This window comes from Aedes aegypti, chromosome 3 (assembly GCF_002204515.2).
Source record: "Aedes aegypti strain LVP_AGWG chromosome 3, AaegL5.0 Primary Assembly, whole genome shotgun sequence".
NCBI classification, from domain to species: Eukaryota; Metazoa; Arthropoda; class Insecta; order Diptera; family Culicidae; genus Aedes; species Aedes aegypti.
In genome coordinates this window covers 211,622,938-211,641,090 of record NC_035109.1, presented here as the reverse complement: position 1 = coordinate 211,641,090, position 18,153 = coordinate 211,622,938, and the positions used below count along the sequence as shown (strand labels likewise).

Below are 18,153 nucleotides of genomic sequence, written 5' to 3'. Positions count from 1 at the left end.
CCTAGATTACAATGATGACCGCTAGTAACTCTCCCTCGTACGCCTCTGAAAATACCGACCCTGCAATGAATCCGGACCCTGATATGGACAACGTACTAGCAAAACTCGAAACTGAGCAAACGACCCTCGCATACAAATGGACTACGATTATAAACTTGTCCTCAACAACACGCAACGAGAAAAAAAATAACAAATGTAAAATTGCAATTTGAGGGAGGGGAATGTGTAGTACCCTCCCCACTTCCAAACACGGAGCGAGTATAGGCAAGGAGGCAACCCGGGACGTCTCTCTTCAACCCGTTGACTGCCGATTTCCTAGCTCGGTCGCAGGAATACATCATCAATTATGTCGAACACCACTTCCGAAAGAAACACTCTGGGATTCTGAAGCATACGACCTAATAGCAATACAGAAGGATACCTCATCATTGATCGCACGAACGGTATCTTCAATCACGTTTCGCCAATCGCGAGGCCTGCCGCGTCGACCCTGACCAGGAATGTTCCGGTTTTGTCCGAAGAGCCTCTGGTGGCAGCCGGCGTGGTAACTTCATCATCTTCGGTAAGTATTCAAGCTTTTATATCTCAAAGTCAGCAGTCAAACTCCATTGGTCTTTCCAACAATCTAGAGCTTCAAGCGGCTACAATTCATCATGACGAAAATTCAAAAAAACGATGAGGACTCTCTCAGCAACTCGACCTTCGGTGACGCAAGCAGAAAGATGTTTTTCCTCCAATGGAATATTTGCAGCCTTTGGTCCAATCATCCCGAATTGTTTCCTAATATCACAGTCAGGAGGAAGTACTGGAACCAGAAAGCAGGCGTGTACCGTGATGAATCAAATTCCGGACGGTACCAATATTCGGACACTGTGATAATATTGATTAAATGAAGGAAAAGTTATATGTGATAATGTTGAATTTTGTGCTTCACTTTTACCTTTAACATTGTATATCATTTTCATGAAACTTGTGATCTAGTAATCATTGCCAAACAATTGTTAAAAATAAAAACAGAACAGTTGTTCCAGTCAGACACGTTTTCTTCGCAGTTCAAGCTCTTCTCGGTTGAGCGTCGATGGAAGCTTCATCAAGTTCGGATTGATAATATTGTGATTAATTTCAATTATTTCAATGGAGTTTTTAGTATAAGTGCAAACGGGACTATTCATTAACAATACAGTGACACAAAAATGGAAAAATATGGAGAAAATACTACTTTATAAGTGTTGGAATAGACTGTCCGGGATTGAAGACCAGTGGCTCGAAATCCGGACGCGATAAAATATTCCTTAATTTGCATGTGTTAAAGAACATTTTCAAAGTAATATGAAGAGAAAACTTGAAGCTTATTTTATAAAAGTGTTAGATGATCATTCACTTCGTTTTAATTTTAAAATAAAATGTGCGATTCATGTAATGCTGCAATTTAAAGACACAAGCATCTAACAGGATATCTATGACTTCGATTGAGGTAATGAAAACACTAATTTACATACATTTCACATATTTTGAGCAACGTAGAATAAATGAGTGCATCAAAAGCGTAACAATGTGAAGTTTAATTGGATTCAGGTAAGCCTATTACCTATTTCACAAAATATTTAATTATGCAATTCTGCTGTCCGGATTTTGGTTCACAAGTGTCCGGATTTAAAAACAAGGCTTGTTCCAAGTGTCCGGATTTAAGGATAAGACAAGCATCATTAATTTGACTATTTAAATGATAAAATCTTCATTTTCAATCAAACACTCATTATCTTCACTTACATAAGATTTGAATGAATGTGTAGCAGCACAGAACATTATATATTTCTAGAAAACATCTATTCAAAATAGAATTTGAACATTGGTCCCTGCTTAAGCGTCCGGGTATTGATGCAGCACGGTGCCATTGAATTCCCCACAGAAGAGTCCATTGCACATTGGTCCCAAAGCCATATCTAGGGAGAAAAAAATGATTGCGCCTAAACCAGGCCTGCCCAATCTTTTCGAACCACGGGCCAAATCTCAGAAACAATATTGTGTGGCGGGCCAAACTTTTTTGTTGCAGAAAAATAAAGAGGTGGGATGAAATAAAATTTACAAACATTACTTTTGGAAAACTATCGATAGTATTTACTGCTATGATAATCTCGATAATTCTGTGAGAATTTGCTTATGGTTACACCTAAATCAAGCCCAGGATTCTTTTACAAATTCTTCACCATTATTTGAGAATGTTGCTAAGAATTACATAAAAATCATTCTCAGAATTCTACCAGAATTTTTTGTAAGATTCTACCGGAATCTCATCTACTATTGTTTGAAATAACCGTATAAAAAGTTATCAAAAAAACTGATTTTAAATTACCACCCTAACTTTGTTGTTTAAAAAAATCATAACTCGCGAACCATAAGAGATAGAAATTTGGGTTCTTCGGCAAAGTCGCTCCAAATTGGTTCTTTTTAAACATTGTAGAACATTATGTAGGCCTAAATGCGTCAGCGAAAAAGTTTATATGCTGATCTCGTAAACCATGTGGGCCACCCTAATTTAACATCACTGAAAAATATGGAGAAACTTTGCCGAAGCCACTATATATCTAAAATTGACGGTTTAGGCGCAATCATTTTTGTCTTCCTAGATACGGCTTTGGGACCAATGTGCATTGGACAGTGACTTCAGTTACCAAGAGCTTTTACGATTCGCCATCCACCTATCTCCGGAAAAGTGGAAATGCTACGAAGCTTCAACCGTGTCAGGGCTGAAGGCAAGTTTCCTTCTCTATGGAGAGAAGAGATTGTTGTTCTAATTCCCAAACCTGGTGTTCAACCAAATTCTGTAGAGAATTATCGTCCAATCACTCTACTGAGTTGCATTGGAAAGATAAACGAACGCATGGTGAATCATCGTCTGAAAACTTTCCTCGAAAAAAGCAAGTTTCTCCATCCGGGGCAGCATGCGTTCCGAGCCGGCAGAAGAACTTTGTCATATTTTTCTAAGTTGAACCAAATCATCGAAGAGGCAAAATGAACAGAGGCTAATCTTGAATTCGCTCTATATGACCAAGCCTGGCGACCGCATTTACTCAACCAACTCGATCATGTTCACTTCGGTAATCGGATGAGAGCTTGCAATGAAGAATATCTTAGTGATAGGTGCTTCCAAGTTCAGTACAGCTGGTGTTAGTTATAAAAAAAAAAACAAATAACAGATCTTAATGATTTATGCAAATTAAAATGATTGTCATCTATATAAATAAAAATTGAATGGTGTTCGTATGTCACGAAATGGCTTGAGAACGGGTGATTGAACTTACATGATTCTTTCACTGTTGAATTCGTCAAGAGCTCCGACGTGTTTGTGCGAAGAAAAAGTTTGGGAAAGTCATCGGGATAGTGAGAAAACGGGAGAAAAAGAAACTGACATTTTCTACACGAGACTTGCATGCAGGGTTGGGAAAAATTCTAAAATTCACTCTACAGTAGCCAAGCAAAGCCAATCACAGTCAGCGAAGCCAGTGAATCTCACGCCCATCGCTGCTGTAGGCAAAAAACTTTGAAATTTGCAAAACACCCGTTGCTAAGGGCAACCCAAAATTACTGTAGAAAAATGTTCTATTTCCCGCTGCATTTCCCGCATTTAGAGCCTTCAATGACACTAACGATTTAGAAAAATCATGCACCCAACATAGGCTACTTGATGAGTTTCACGTTTTTGAACTACTGTACTGAGAAGACCACGTGATTTTCGCGAAATTCAAGCCTACTACTATTACCATTCCCAGCCCTGCTTGCATGGCGTTTTTCAACAGCCTACTTGATGGCAAGACGAAGTTAGCCGGGACTACTAGTTGCAAATAAATATAGGTAACTTGGCATGTCCCAAAAAATAGCCCTTTTTTCCCCGACTTGACCCATTGAACACCGGAATAACTCTGGCCACAGGAATATTTCCAAGTTCCTCTGGCCACTTCTAGAAACTAGATATGTGGGCCAGTGAACTGGCAAAAAATCATTTGAATCCGTTGAATCCAATTCGCTGAGCGGTGAGGGTTTCAGTATTTTTGTTTTCACTCAGGCCTATACGGGTTAAGCTGAAGCTACGGATCCGCTTTTAAAGATTTTTCTAAGGTGTTAAAATAAATCAAGTCATCAAAACACGCTACATATTTTCATTTCTGTATTGTCACATTGATGACTATCCTTGCATGTGAGGCAAGCAAATACCAAAATAGACTGAAGTGTAATTTGAGCTTTTGTTTTCGACGTGACAAAAACCGAAACCATACTATCATGGCTTCTTTGTCTGTACAGCCTCTGAGTTTAAGTGATCCGTTACTTGTATCTTATGTGAAGCTACAAAAATGATTCATTCAATTTATATTGTTTCAGTATATTCAATTGTTATTACAGTAAAGTTCACCAATTGTACTGTAAAGAAAATAATTACGATAATTTATAGTGTGGTAGATGAAAGTATTGTCTGCAAAGAATAGACTAAAACACTAAGAAATTTGCTAATAAGTATGTGCCGATACTAATGGGTGTTTATAAGGATATATTTCGATAAGTATTGCGTGATAGTTCACATAAACTAAGCCGTTGGTTCTTAACCATTATTTGGTAGCTATCATCACCCCTCGTTTTCAATGCCTTTTTCTCCAACAACTGGATACATCCCACCTGAAGCATTGTATCACCTGGTCACAATGGGGACTCATAATTCTACTCGTCTACTTGTTGTGTTCGGTGAGCTCCAAGGTCCAAATTGTCCTTCACCATGAAACAGAGAGAGAAAGAATATGAACAGAGTGAGTGGTAGATATGTATTAAATTACACGGCTTGACATTCGAGCGGAAAAGAGAAACAAAGGCTACCGACAACTCGATGCTGGGAGGCTACATTGGAACAAGTGGGATCAGCGCAGCATAAAATGCCCCAAGACGGGAAAACAAAACACTTGTAACCACTTGTTCCACGTTGTTTCCCCATCACCCAGCCACATGTCAGCATTTTCCAACGAGCAAGAAGATCCAATGGCATTGGAGTTGGTTGTTGGAATCTTTTTTGTTGCAATTGTACCGGTACGAAATGCAGTGAGATACGAGTAGGAAAATATTTTCGAGATTTCGTTGCAGGATCTTGGGTTTCCACTCACGATGCAGGATATGTATTTGTTCGTCAGCACCTACGAGAGTAGCTACCGCATTTAATTCTAGGATGTATTTTGAATAGCTGCTGCTATGAAATGGAAATTGTTAAAATTTTTAGCCAGAACTTTAAATCATTGTCAGTTTTTGGGAAAAGTGCTATTGTGTTCATGACAGGATCCTAGAAATTTGAATGTATCATATTGGTCGACAATTTTTATTTGATTTCCTTCGGATCTTATACCTAAAGATGTACATTTTATCTTTATCATATTATCTTTATCCTTAAATTTAGACTAACCATTTGAAAATTGGGCAATCCAACATCTGATATGTCGGTAAATATTTGCCGATTCTCGAAAAACCTTTACCGAATCTCGGTAGAAAATAGAAGATTTTGGTAAAACAAGTACCGAGATTCGGTGTTGAAAATGATGGAGCTCTCAGCTGCTCGGTTCTCGGCGTTTCATTTTGTTGAGGTCGGGGAAATAATTTTGGAAATTACTATTAAAAAAACTAGCCCACCATCAAAAATATCTTCATCATCTTCTTCTTAGCATTACGTCCCCATTGGGACAGAGCCTGCTGCTCAGCTTATGTTCTTATGAGCACTAGTACAGTTATTAACTGAGAGCTTTTTTGAGAATAAGTTGCCATTTTCGCATTCGTATATCGTGTGGCAGGTACGATGATACTCTATGCCCAGGGAAGTCAAGGAAATCTCCATTACGAAAAGATCCTGAATCAACTAGGAATTGAACCCAGACACATTCAGCATGGCTTTGCTTTGTAGCCGCGGACTCTAACCACTCGTCTAAGGAAGGTGTTAAAAATCAAAAATATATTTTGGGTAAATTTTATTCCAACATGGGATGAATCGTTCTACTCATAGAACCCAAGGGTAATTCAGCTTTCTTTTGGACTGTGCATTCGCAACCTTATTTTTTCCCGTTATGGCAGTAGGACAAAACAGTTTTGTCTCAAATATACTGAAGAGCCCTACCACATTAGAATATTTGTAAAAGTTTTAGATTTCTTCCACGTAGCAAAACATTACATCGAACCGTCTCCGTTATTGAATTTGTCAACAGCCGTGACGAAGTAGTTTCATTTTTTCCATGTTCTCCTGCCATGCCCAACGAGCGACATTTATAGAATTTCAATTATCTCCGAAGTGGGAGAGATGGATGATACGGGGGATCTTTGGGTGGGAGCGTCTTCCCTTCACAACTGGTGCACAATCGTCGTACTGGGTGGCTGATACGGCGGCATAGGTCATATACCTTTCGGCCAACAAAGGTATGTCTATGAGCTTCCCCCGGGATAATCTGTGCGCTGAATAGAATTCCTAAACTGACTTATACATATTTCATCGACTGTGATACACTCCGTGTTTTTCATGAAGATTTACTACATCATAGCTTCGCGTGTCCAAGCAGCCTATCCTTGAATTGTGCGACTTCTAGGATCAACTTTGGTAATCGTTAATTTATTGTTATGAAGTTTTATGAAAAATACTGAACATAATTGCTTTTTTTTATTTGCTTCATATCCATAAAATCATGTTTGTGAATTACTATAGTGTTGTCATGTTAGGAGTCTGCGTCCATTTATTGTGTAACGCTAAAATCAAAATTTTTGTCAACCTACCAAGGAAAAATTCAGATCACAAAATTTGGAAAAATATTTTTGTCAGAATATCTACGATCATTTACTTAAGAATGTGTAGATAGCTTCAATTAGATGTGTAATCAGAGAGTTATTGGCAAAACACTTTTTTCTGTTGTTGAGGGGGTGAACCCAAACTTTTGCACTGGAGTGTAACATAAATGTTCAAGTTTTGAAAACTAAATTCACACTACTTTATGTTTACATCACATAAATGCAGTTTGCGTGATGTTTACTCTTATGATTATTTTAATTAGAATGGGTGTTGATATTTTGAAAATTCGGAGTGTTGGTGGCCATATCGTCGTTCCATGCTTAGGGATCAACCTTCGATGATTCGTTCACTTCGAGCATCTTCTTGGCGGAATCTTCGAAGCCCTGATCCTGAGCACAGAAACGTTTTGGGTCGTTTTTCATGGGTTTGCGTCTATATTACGACATGCAAGCGCTTTGCTGAGTCTTGAAATTGGACCGGAAGCTTTCTTCCTAACCAGACGAAAGAGACAAGTTTATAGCAGGATGTATTACTCTAAAATGATTTGTTTTCATAATCAGTTGTTATAGAACATGTACCGTAAGCATTGGTGTAGCATGGATTTTTTTTCTGGAGGGGGCTTCGTGTTTTTCATGGAAAGGGAAAGCCTAGCAAATTTATGTTTAAGAGAAGTCATAATGGTCGCAGTAAACACGATTTGAACCAATTTCGTAGTTTGTATAGATTTGTATTGATATCATTTGTTTGTGATATTGTTTCATATCGCTGCACATTAGTGACATTTGTTAATTTGAATTTTCACTACAGAAAATATTGATTTGAATTACACAAATAATCCAGTAAATAAAGTCTCATCAATTCATCGAAAGAACTAGCGAGGAATGTCCTATGTGGTTTTCAACGAACTTTTCAGTAATTAAACCATGTGCTTTTAAAAGATTCCTCTGAGAATTTTCAGATTCCTTTATGAGTTATTTCCGTACTTTTTCAGTGCTTCCTTCAAAAACTTTTTACCCAGTTTTCATTGAGTTCTTCCTTCGATTCCCATGGAAAATTAATACAGTAATGTCCCGATTTTGTCAGTCCCTTGCTGAATTTAGGGTTGACAAAATCGGAAAAGAGCTAAATCGGGAAACAAATTTTCGAATGGTTTCAAGCTTAATTTTAACTGAAGGACTTAGTTTTAATATAAACATTGTGTTTTTTTACTTCAAATTTCTATGTACCGTGATGCAAAGTAACATTGATCAGTTTCATGAATAATTATTGAAAATTTCAGATTTCAAAATTTTGGTCTTTAGATTATTGTATGGACGTGGCCAAGGTCATAATTGACTTTATGCAGCAGTTAAGACGAGCTTACCCTGATTAAAATAAATATCAATTTTAAGGCTGACAATATTGGGCAAAAAGGATGCTAAAATCGGGCGTAGACAAAATTGGGTCAAAAAAGATGCTAATATCGGGGGTAGACAAAATCGGGTCATTACTGTATTCAACAGTTTTTTTTAGAAGTGTCTTTTGACTTTCTGATCTTAACAGAAAGGTTCTCGGAGAATCTTTTTCAAATTGGTTATCAAAATTTCTTAAAGTATTCTGACAGAGAATGCCTTAAATTTTTTTTGTAAACATCTCTCCTTCTTGGATATACCGTTTTGTCTCAAATTCCGAACAGACTCATATTCCGAACACTTCGTTTTTGTATGGCGACTAGGTTGAAATATTTCGCTGAAATATGTCATGAAACTACCAGGAAATAGCAGTCAATTACAGTTCAATTTAAACGTTTTCCAATATATTTTATACCTCGGGAATACTGATGATTCTTTAGTTCGAGACTACAAGAACTGGCTCTGATAAATTTGTTTAAGAAATTATTCATTTGAATACGATTTATTCGCGCTGTTCGGAATATGAATCAAGGTGTTCGGAATATGAGACAGAATGAACACAGTGTTCGGCTTTTGAATCCAAATGTTGTTCCATACTTTTATGTAAAAACAATACTAAACAAGTTTGAATAAACATTTTTATCGGCACACCCAACAGCTAACGGTAAGTCTTTGCGGAAAAATAAAAAAATTAACAAATATCAGCTAATTTATTCCTATCAGATACAATTAAAGTCACTGTTGACCTTAAGTGCTCGTAATATGAGTCAAAACGGTTTTTTCTACTTAATAATTCCAATTGTTAGTTTTAAATATCATGCAATTATTCAGCAACAGTTTTATCAGGATTTTCTGGAATAAATAATTCTTCAAGAAGTAGTACAATACATACCAGGGGTTTTACCAAAAATGTCTTCAAAATCATCTGGATTCTTCCCACAAATTCTTCGGAGAGTTCGTCAATAATTTTTCCAACTTTACCTTTGATGCTCTTGCAAAACCTTCTCTTCAGATTCCTTCAATAAGTTCTAGGAAAATCTCTTGAACATTCTGCAAAGATTGATTGAAAAGTTCGAAGCAAAAATTATCCAGGACAGCCTACAAAAAAATGTTCCAGTTGTTGCTCTAAGTATTCCTCCTAATATTCCACAAAATTGCATGAGGAATTATACTGGATTCAATTGGAATATATCTAGTGATTTCTCAGAGAGTACTCTACAGATCTATCTTTTTTTACAGAAAATTCTCTTGGTAGGGTCGATATACCAATAACCGCACACCTAAGAACAAATATTCGTATAAAATCGAAAAATAACACTAGCGTCATTATTTTCACATCATCTGAAAGCTTTCTATCTTGGTTTTGTAGGAAAAATATGAAAACTACCAAAACTCATGTGTTTGTTTTTATTATCGCTTGTGCCACTATAGGAACACATGTGCCTATAGTAGTACTATTTATAATTTCTGTTCCTATAGTAGCACTAGCATCATGGCGATAGCAAAATACAAATCAAAATCGTATATTAACGAAACTTTCATATTTTCCTTTAAAGTTCGGATCTATAGCTTTCGTTTTATGTAAAAAGTTCTTAATTCATCAATAATTTCGTATGATAAAAAAATAGTTTCTCTCAGTAGTGCTACTATAGGAACAATAGGTCTAGTATAGGTGCAAGGGAGCTTAAATTTTAAGGAAAACTAATTATTTCGATCATTTTTGAACAAAATCAAGCTGTGTATCAATGGTACTTAGATAAGTAGCTCCTGACCTTCGTGTCAAAAACATATTTTGGAACGATTTATAGCGAAACGACCGCAAAAAGCCACTAGTGCGACTATAGGAGACTGTCTACTAAGGGAACACTGATCCTATTTCTTTCCATTTCTCTAAGAATCAATTTGATGTTGTTTCCCGCATTACGCTTAAACACTCTCGCAAATAATATTTTAAAAATTCTTCAAAAATGCTAAAAATATTTAAAAAAATAACAAGCATTGATATGAAGTTTATAAATCAAGCAACGAATTATCAACTAGAGAATACACATCGGGACAATCGGCGAAGATCACAGCTACGTAAAGAAACTAGCGATTGGAAGCTCGGTACGTGGAACTGTAAATCTCTCAACTTTATCGGGAACACACGCATACTCGCGTCATAGGAAGTCTAAACGCTCAGGTTGGTCAGGAGGAGGAATTCAGACCGACTATTGGAAAGTTCAGCGCCCACCGGCTGACGAACGAAAAAGGCCTACAACCAATTGATTTCGCCGCCTCCAAGAATATGGTTATTCGTACCACCTACATCGACTCTGACCACTATCTGGTGATGGTTAAACTGCGCCCAAAACTCTCAGTCGTTAACAACGTACGGTACCGACGGCCTCCCCGGCATGACCTAGAGCGGCTTAAGCAACCGGATGTTGCAACTGCGTACGCGCAGCACCTCGAGGCTGTATTACCGGAAGAGGGCTTTGGGACATTTCGTCGAATGACATTTGGTTGAATGTCGTTTGGTCGAATGTCGTTTGGTCGAATGACATTTGGTCAAAAGTACATATGGTCGAAAGAACATTTGGTCGAATTGCTTTGGAACATTTATTTTGCTCGAATGACGTTTTGTTGAACGGAAATTTGGTTGTAAGCTTATTTTCAAATGGTTTATTGAAAGATCATTTGGTAGAATTGATTATTGTTTTCTAAGTTTTGCGAAGTTGGTAACATAACGTATTCTTTGGAATAATCGGTATCATTAACTGTTAGTGTATAAAAAATTTGACATTTTATGTAGCTAAATTTATAAATTTCATACATCTAGGATTTTGATGATTATCCAAATGATCTTTTAAGAAGTAGTTTTTTGCACATTGACTGAAATATTTAGCTCTAGTGAATTTATAATTTATTATTCACTGAAAATATCATCATTCTTTGACCGCTCAACAAGTTTTTATTTGATTACTCAACGATGTGAACATGATGTTTTCATTATTTATTATTCTTTTTAAATGTCATCGTTCTTCGTAATGAACTGCTGATCTTCATCCGATGAAAGAGTTCAGAGAGAGTGCTTGGGATTTTTCTTAGAATTCCGGGTCTTGCAGCTTACGGACGTGAGCAATATTTTTGAATGCGAAAATCAGAACTAAAACGGCAGGAAAAAATATGCTTTAAGGAAAATGACGAAGTGATTGTTAGGTGTCGGTAAGTCTACTTATGTCCAATTGGCTTATTATGACTTGCACCTTAATTATAGTCCTCAAGCAAATATATAGCTTTGCTGGCACTGTTTATGACCTCGGGTGAAAAACAGAGTTTGCAGTAGAAGCTATGAATTATAAAAAATGAAAATTTATGCTAATATTATGTATCGGGTAAGTGAAGACTAGTTGACTGAGAAGACAAAAGTTGGCTTGCTTCCATTAAGGATCACCTTATCTCAAATTGCAGAACATGCCTGAACGAAAAAGCAACATGAAAAATTGAAAACGCAAGAGCTTGATCAATACGTTAGGAGAACGTTCATCAAATTGAATAACAATATTTAACAAAAATTATAGAGATTGTTGGGAAAATGGCTGATCCTTTTTCCATTATTCAATCACTCTTTTAGTGACAAAATGCCATACCATACTATTTAGATTCGACCACTATCCTTTACATGAAATGTCGGTTCGACCAAATATGATGGCTTTAGGACATTTCGTCGAATGACATTTGGTCGAAAGTACATTTGGTCGAAGGGACATTTGGTCGAATGGACATTTGGTCGAAAGCTTATTTTGAAATAGTTTTTGATAGATCATTTGGGAAAATTGATTATTGTTTTCTAAGTTATGCAAAGTTGGCACTATGACGGATTCATTTGAATAATCTGAATTATTACCTGTTGTTGAATGAAAAATGGGACATTACAGGGTGTCCGCAAATTATCCGAACAGCAAAATATTGGAAAGATGATCTCACATTGAAAACAATGAAAAATCAATGTCCATGTACCTTTTATAATACATCTATATGTTAACACTAAATACAACTTTAGAAAATTTCGAAATGATTGCTTGTTACTGAGATAGGCAAATTTAAATTTTTCGGAGACGTTTTTTCTGAGGGCCGCTAGTCATACTGGGGATGTGTTATCCCTAAAACCTAACAGAGATGAATCCAAATGTCCTTATATTATTTGAAGTAATCTACAGGTTAGTGGCTTCAAGTTAGACTGGAAATAGAAAATTGTACGGTTCAAATCCAGTGAGTTCTATGGACATTTCTCTTCCGTCATAAACCTCGGAAAACAGCTCCCTTTAAGACACCTCAATACATTTGGGTTGGTTTTGCAATTATTTGAAATCGGAAATGTGTCAAACTTATTTTTTAAGAATATAATAAGCCAATGTTTAAAACCATGCAAGAATATTGAATTTATTATGCTTGATTGTATAGAGCCAGGTCTTCAAAGTTTGTACGGATAATTTGCGGACACCCTGTATTGTAGTCATATATTTAAATTTCATACGTCTATGTATTTGTTAATGATTTAAAGTTATGCCAATATCTAAGATATCGATGTTTATTTATTTATTTATTTATTTTTTTATTTATTTATTTATTTATTTTTTTATTTATTTATTTATTTATTTATTTATTTATTTATTTATTTATTTATTTATTTATTTATTTATTTATTTATTTATTTATTTATTTATTTATTTATTTATTTATTTATTTATTTATTTATTTATTTATTTATTTATTTATTTATTTATTTATTTATTTATTTATTTATTTATTTATTTATTTATTAATTTATTTATTTATTTATTTATTTATTTATTTATTTATTTATTTATTTATTTATTTATTTATTTATTTATTTATTTTTAACTTGAAATTTTGGAAGATGGAAAAACCCCTTTGAGTGATTTCTAACCGAAATCTTTCTCAAAAAGGCAAAAAACCTCTTCATCTTCTCTAAAAACATTTCAAAATAAACAATCTTAACAATAAGAGGCTCAAACGGCATTGGATATCGATGGTTATTCAAATGATCTTTTTAGAAGTAGTTTTTTGTACATTGACTGCAATATTTAAATCTAGTGAATTTATTATTCTTTCAAAATACCATCATTCTTTGCCAAAAACTGCTCAACGATGTGAACATGATAATTTGTTGAAATCATTATCCTTTTTGAATGTCATCGTTCTTCGTAATGAACTGCTGATCTTCATCTGCTGGGAGCATTCGGCGAGAGTGCTCGAGATCTTTCTTTCAATTTCGGGTCTTGCAGCTCACGGACGTGGGTAAGATTTTTGAATGCGGAAATCAGACTTAAAACGGCAGTAAAAATTTGCTTCAAGGAAAAAAAGTTGAATAATATTCCTTAAGCAAATTTATGACTTTGCTGTCGGTGTTGATGACATTGGGTGCATTACAGAGTTTGCAGTGGAAGCTTTGAAAAGTTGAACGAGAAAATTGTATTTATTCTATGTAACGGGTAAGAATAGACGATTTGGCAGAGGTGACAAAAGTTGATTTGTCTCTATTTAAGATCAGTTAAAACGAAAAAGCAGCATATTAATCAGTATGATGGGAGAATAGGGTGCATCAAATTGAATAACAAAATTTTCTAACCGTATATAGTTTGTTGGTAAAATGGCTGATACCTGTTTCAATAATTCAATCACTCTGTGTATAAGCGGAAAAATGCTCCTCACGACGATAATGAGACTAAACGTAAAACTTTGCTTCCATACTGCTTAGATTCGACCACATGTTCTTTCCACGAAATGTCGGTTCGATCAAATGTCTTATGCTTTCTGTTCAAACAAACCTTTTCGACCAAATATCTATTCGACGAAATGTCCGTTCGACCAAATGTACTTTCGACCAAATGTCATTCGACTAAATGTCATTCGACCAAATGTCTTTCGACCAAATGCCATAGTTTCGAAAGTGGCTTAAGGACATTTCGTCGAATGACATTTGGTCGAATGACGTTTGGTCGAATGACATTTGGTCGAAAGTACATTTGGTCTAAAGGACATTTGGTCGAAATGACATTTGGTCGAATGGACATTTGGTCGAATGGCTTTGGAAAATCTATTTTGGTCGAATGATGTTTAGTTGAACGGAATCATTTGGTAAAATTGATGATTGTTTCCTAAGTTTTGCAAAGTTGATAAGATAACGTATTCTTTTGAATAATCTGAATTATTACCTGTTGTTGAACAAATTATGGGCTATTTTATGCAGTCTTAGTTTTAAATTCAATACATCTTTTTATTTGTATTTTGAAGTTATGCCAAAATCTAGGATTTCAATAATTATTCAAATGTAGTTTTTAGTAGTTTTTTGTCCATTGACTGAAATTTTTAGCTCTAGAGAATTTTTTATTCTTTTAAAATATCATCATTCTTTGAAAAACTGCTCAACAAGTTATGCTATTACTCAACGATGTGAACATAATGTTATTTTTCGTTTATTATTCTTTTGAAACATCATCGTTCTTTGTAATGAAAATCAGTTCATCTCATGGAAGCATTTGAAGAGAGTGCTCGGGATCTTTCTTTAAATTGGTAAAGTAAAGTTCTTGCAGCTCACGGACGTGGATAAGAATTTTGAATGCGGAAATCACAACTCTACTTATGGCCAATTGGTTGATTGTGACTTCCAGCTTAATAACACTCCTCAAGCAAATATATGGCTTTGCTGACAGTGCTGATGACCTCGGGTGAATAACAGAGTTTGCAGTAGAAGCTTAGGATTATAAAAAATGAAAACTGTGCTAATTATATGTATCGGTTAAGGGAAGACGAGTTGACTGAAGTGAAAAAGATGGCTTGTTTCCATTTAAGATCAGCTTATTTCGAATCTAAGAACATGCCTGAACGAAAAAGCAGTATGAAACATAAAAAAACGCAAGAGGTAGATTAATACCTTGGAAGAGCATCTATCAAATTGAATATCAAAATTTTGCTAATCTCATATAGATTGTTGGTAAGATGGCTGAAACTTTTTCAATTATTCAATCTTTCTTGCTAAATACTGTTTAGACTCGAGCATTATTCTTTCCACGAAATGTCGGTTCGACCAAATATTATATGCTTTCTGTTTCAACTAAACCTTTTCGACCAAATGTCCATTCGACGAAATGTCCGTTCGACCAAATGTACTTTCGACCAAACGTCATTCGACTACTTGTCATTCGACCAAATGTCTTTCGACCAAATGTAATAGATTCACAGAATGTATATGATATTTGGTCGAACCAACATTTCGTATAAAAGATAGTGGTCGAAACTAAATAGTATGGAAAAAAGTTTTACGTTTAGTCTGACCGTTGAGAGTAGCATTTTGTCGCTAATACAAGAGTAATTGAATAATTTGAAAAATATCAGCCATTTTAACAATAATGTATATGCGATTAGCAAAATTTTATTATTCAATTTGATGGACGCTCTCCCAACATATTTATCAACTTCTTGCGTTTTTGACGTTTCATTGTGCTTTTTCGATCAGGCATGTTCTGCGATTCGAGATGGACTGTTTGGGCTTCGTGGCCGTGCGGTTAGTGTTACCAAGCATTCGGCCGCATCGAGTCAAGGAGTGTGGATTTGATTCCCGCTTCGGCTATTAAAACTTTTCGTCTGGAATGTTTCTCGGCTGTGCCATTGTAGCATGCTTGTCCGTTGTCTAGTGTTAAGTTACAGTCTGTGCAGCTAAATGACTGAAGACGGTGTCCGAGTCTTATAAGCTTATTTTTAATGGAAGCAAGCCGACTTTTGTCGCCTCAGTCAACTTGTCTTTTCTCTCCCGATACATAGAATAAGCTCAATTTTCATTTTTAATGATTCAAAGCTTCTACTGCAAACTATGTTGTTCACCCGAGGTCATCAACACTGTCAGCAAAGCTATATATTTGCTTGAGGAATGTTAATAATCCGGAAGTCACAGCAAGCCAATTGGTCATAAGTAGAGTTACCGACACGTTACATTCACTTTGCCATAAAGGTTTTCCTTAAAGCAAATTTTTCCTGCCGTTTTAATTCTGATTTCCGCATTCAAAATTCTAACCCGAATCCGTAAGCTGCAAAACCCGGAATTCAAAGAAAGATCCCCAGCACTATCTTCAAATGCTTCTATCAGATAAAGATCAGCTTATTATTAAGAAAAACGATGGCATTTCAAAAGAATAATGATTACTAAAAACAACATAATACATCGTTGAGTAATGTTAAGCAATTTTTCAAAGAATAATAAATTCACTAGTATGAAATATTTCAGCCAATGTACAACAAAACTTGTTCATTTGGATAATCATCGAAATACTAGATTGTGGCATAACTTCAACTTATAAATAAAAAGATGTATATAATTTTAAAAATAAGACTACATAAAATGTTTCATTTTAATTCAAAAACAGTGGATGATTCAGAATGTTCAAAAAAATAATCTCACCAACTTTGCAAAACATAGAAAACAATAATCAATTTTACCGAATGATCTTTCAATAAAACATTTGAAAATAAGCTTTCAACCAAATTTCCGTTCAACTAAACGCCATTCGACCAAAATAAATGTTTTAAAGCAATTCGACCAAATGTCCATTCGACCAAATGTCGTTTCGACCAAATGTCATTCGACGAAATGTCCTAAAGCCCCATTTTTATATGGCGATTCGGTTGAAATATGTCATCAAATTACAGAGAAATGGCTGTCAATCAATCTATTCAATTTTAATGTCTTCCATTCTATTTCATATGTCGAGAGTAGTGATGATTCTCTAGTTCAAGACCAGTAAAACTAGCTTAGACAAATTTATTTGCGAAACTATTCATTTGAATATGCATTATTTGTGCTGTTGGGAATTTTAATCAAAGTGTTGTTTCATACTTTTACGTAAAAACAATACTAAACTAGTTTAAACAAACCATTTTATCAGCCCACCCAATAACTAACAGTTAGACTCTGCAGAGAAATTAAAATTTTAGCAAATATCAGCTGATTGATGCCTATCAGGTGCATTTCAAATCACTGTTGGCCTTAAGTGTTTGGAATATAAGTCAAAAAAGTATGCTTATTTCACGAAATGTTCAATAGCACAGCGTAACAAAAATGACAATTTTGCGTGTCTCAAGGATCAAATTATGTGTCTCTAGTAGATTTTGGGTCGCTGAATCTGATGCCGTTATCAGAAATGTTCCAACACGTCACAATTTTTAGCAACAGGTCGCCAAAGTTGTATAAAACACTGGTTTAAGTGGTGTTTACATGAAATTTAGAGTATGATTTATCAAACTTTTTTGTGATATGATCTACCTTCTTCTTCTTCTTTCTGGCGTTACGTCCCCACTGGGACAAAGCCTGCTTCTCAGCTTAGTGTTCTTATGAGCACTTCCACAGTTATTAACTGAGAGCTTACTATGCCAATGACCATTTTTGCATGTGTATATCGTGTGGCAGGTACGAAGATACTCTATGCCCTGGGAAGTCGAGAAAATTTCCAACCCGAAAAGATCCTCGACCGGTGGGATTCGAACCCACGACCCTCAGCTTGGTCTTGCTGAATAGCTGCGCGTTTACCGCTACGGCTATCTGGGCCCCCGAAATACTACATACTGATATGATCTACCAAACATGCTAAATAGGACTTGAACTTTCAATTTAGATACAAATCAGTTGATATTTAATGATAAAATTTAGTTTAAATAGATTTTTTTCAACATGCTTGCAGTCTTCATATAAAATTGTTCGTTTCTCTTATATGGCATAATACAATACTTTTCTGAGCCACCAAAAAATAACATTTTACCATCGAAAATATTATGAACTTTGATGATAATTATTGTTCTATACATGAAGTTTGAATTCTGTGACAAATTGAGGAAATAAATTACCGTACAAGTTGGAAAACTTGCATGCAAGTTGGCTAAAACAGTCATATTTTGCATTTTCAACAG

The 18,153-nt window shown here is 35.3% G+C and overlaps 1 protein-coding gene across 3 annotated transcripts in view; it reads right to left on the bottom strand.

The window, feature by feature from the left end:
* Positions 1–18,153, bottom strand: part of LOC5572136 (potassium channel subfamily K member 18) — a 170,134-nt gene that overhangs the window by 73,930 nt on the left and 78,051 nt on the right. The gene's annotated exons all lie outside the window — the stretch shown is intronic.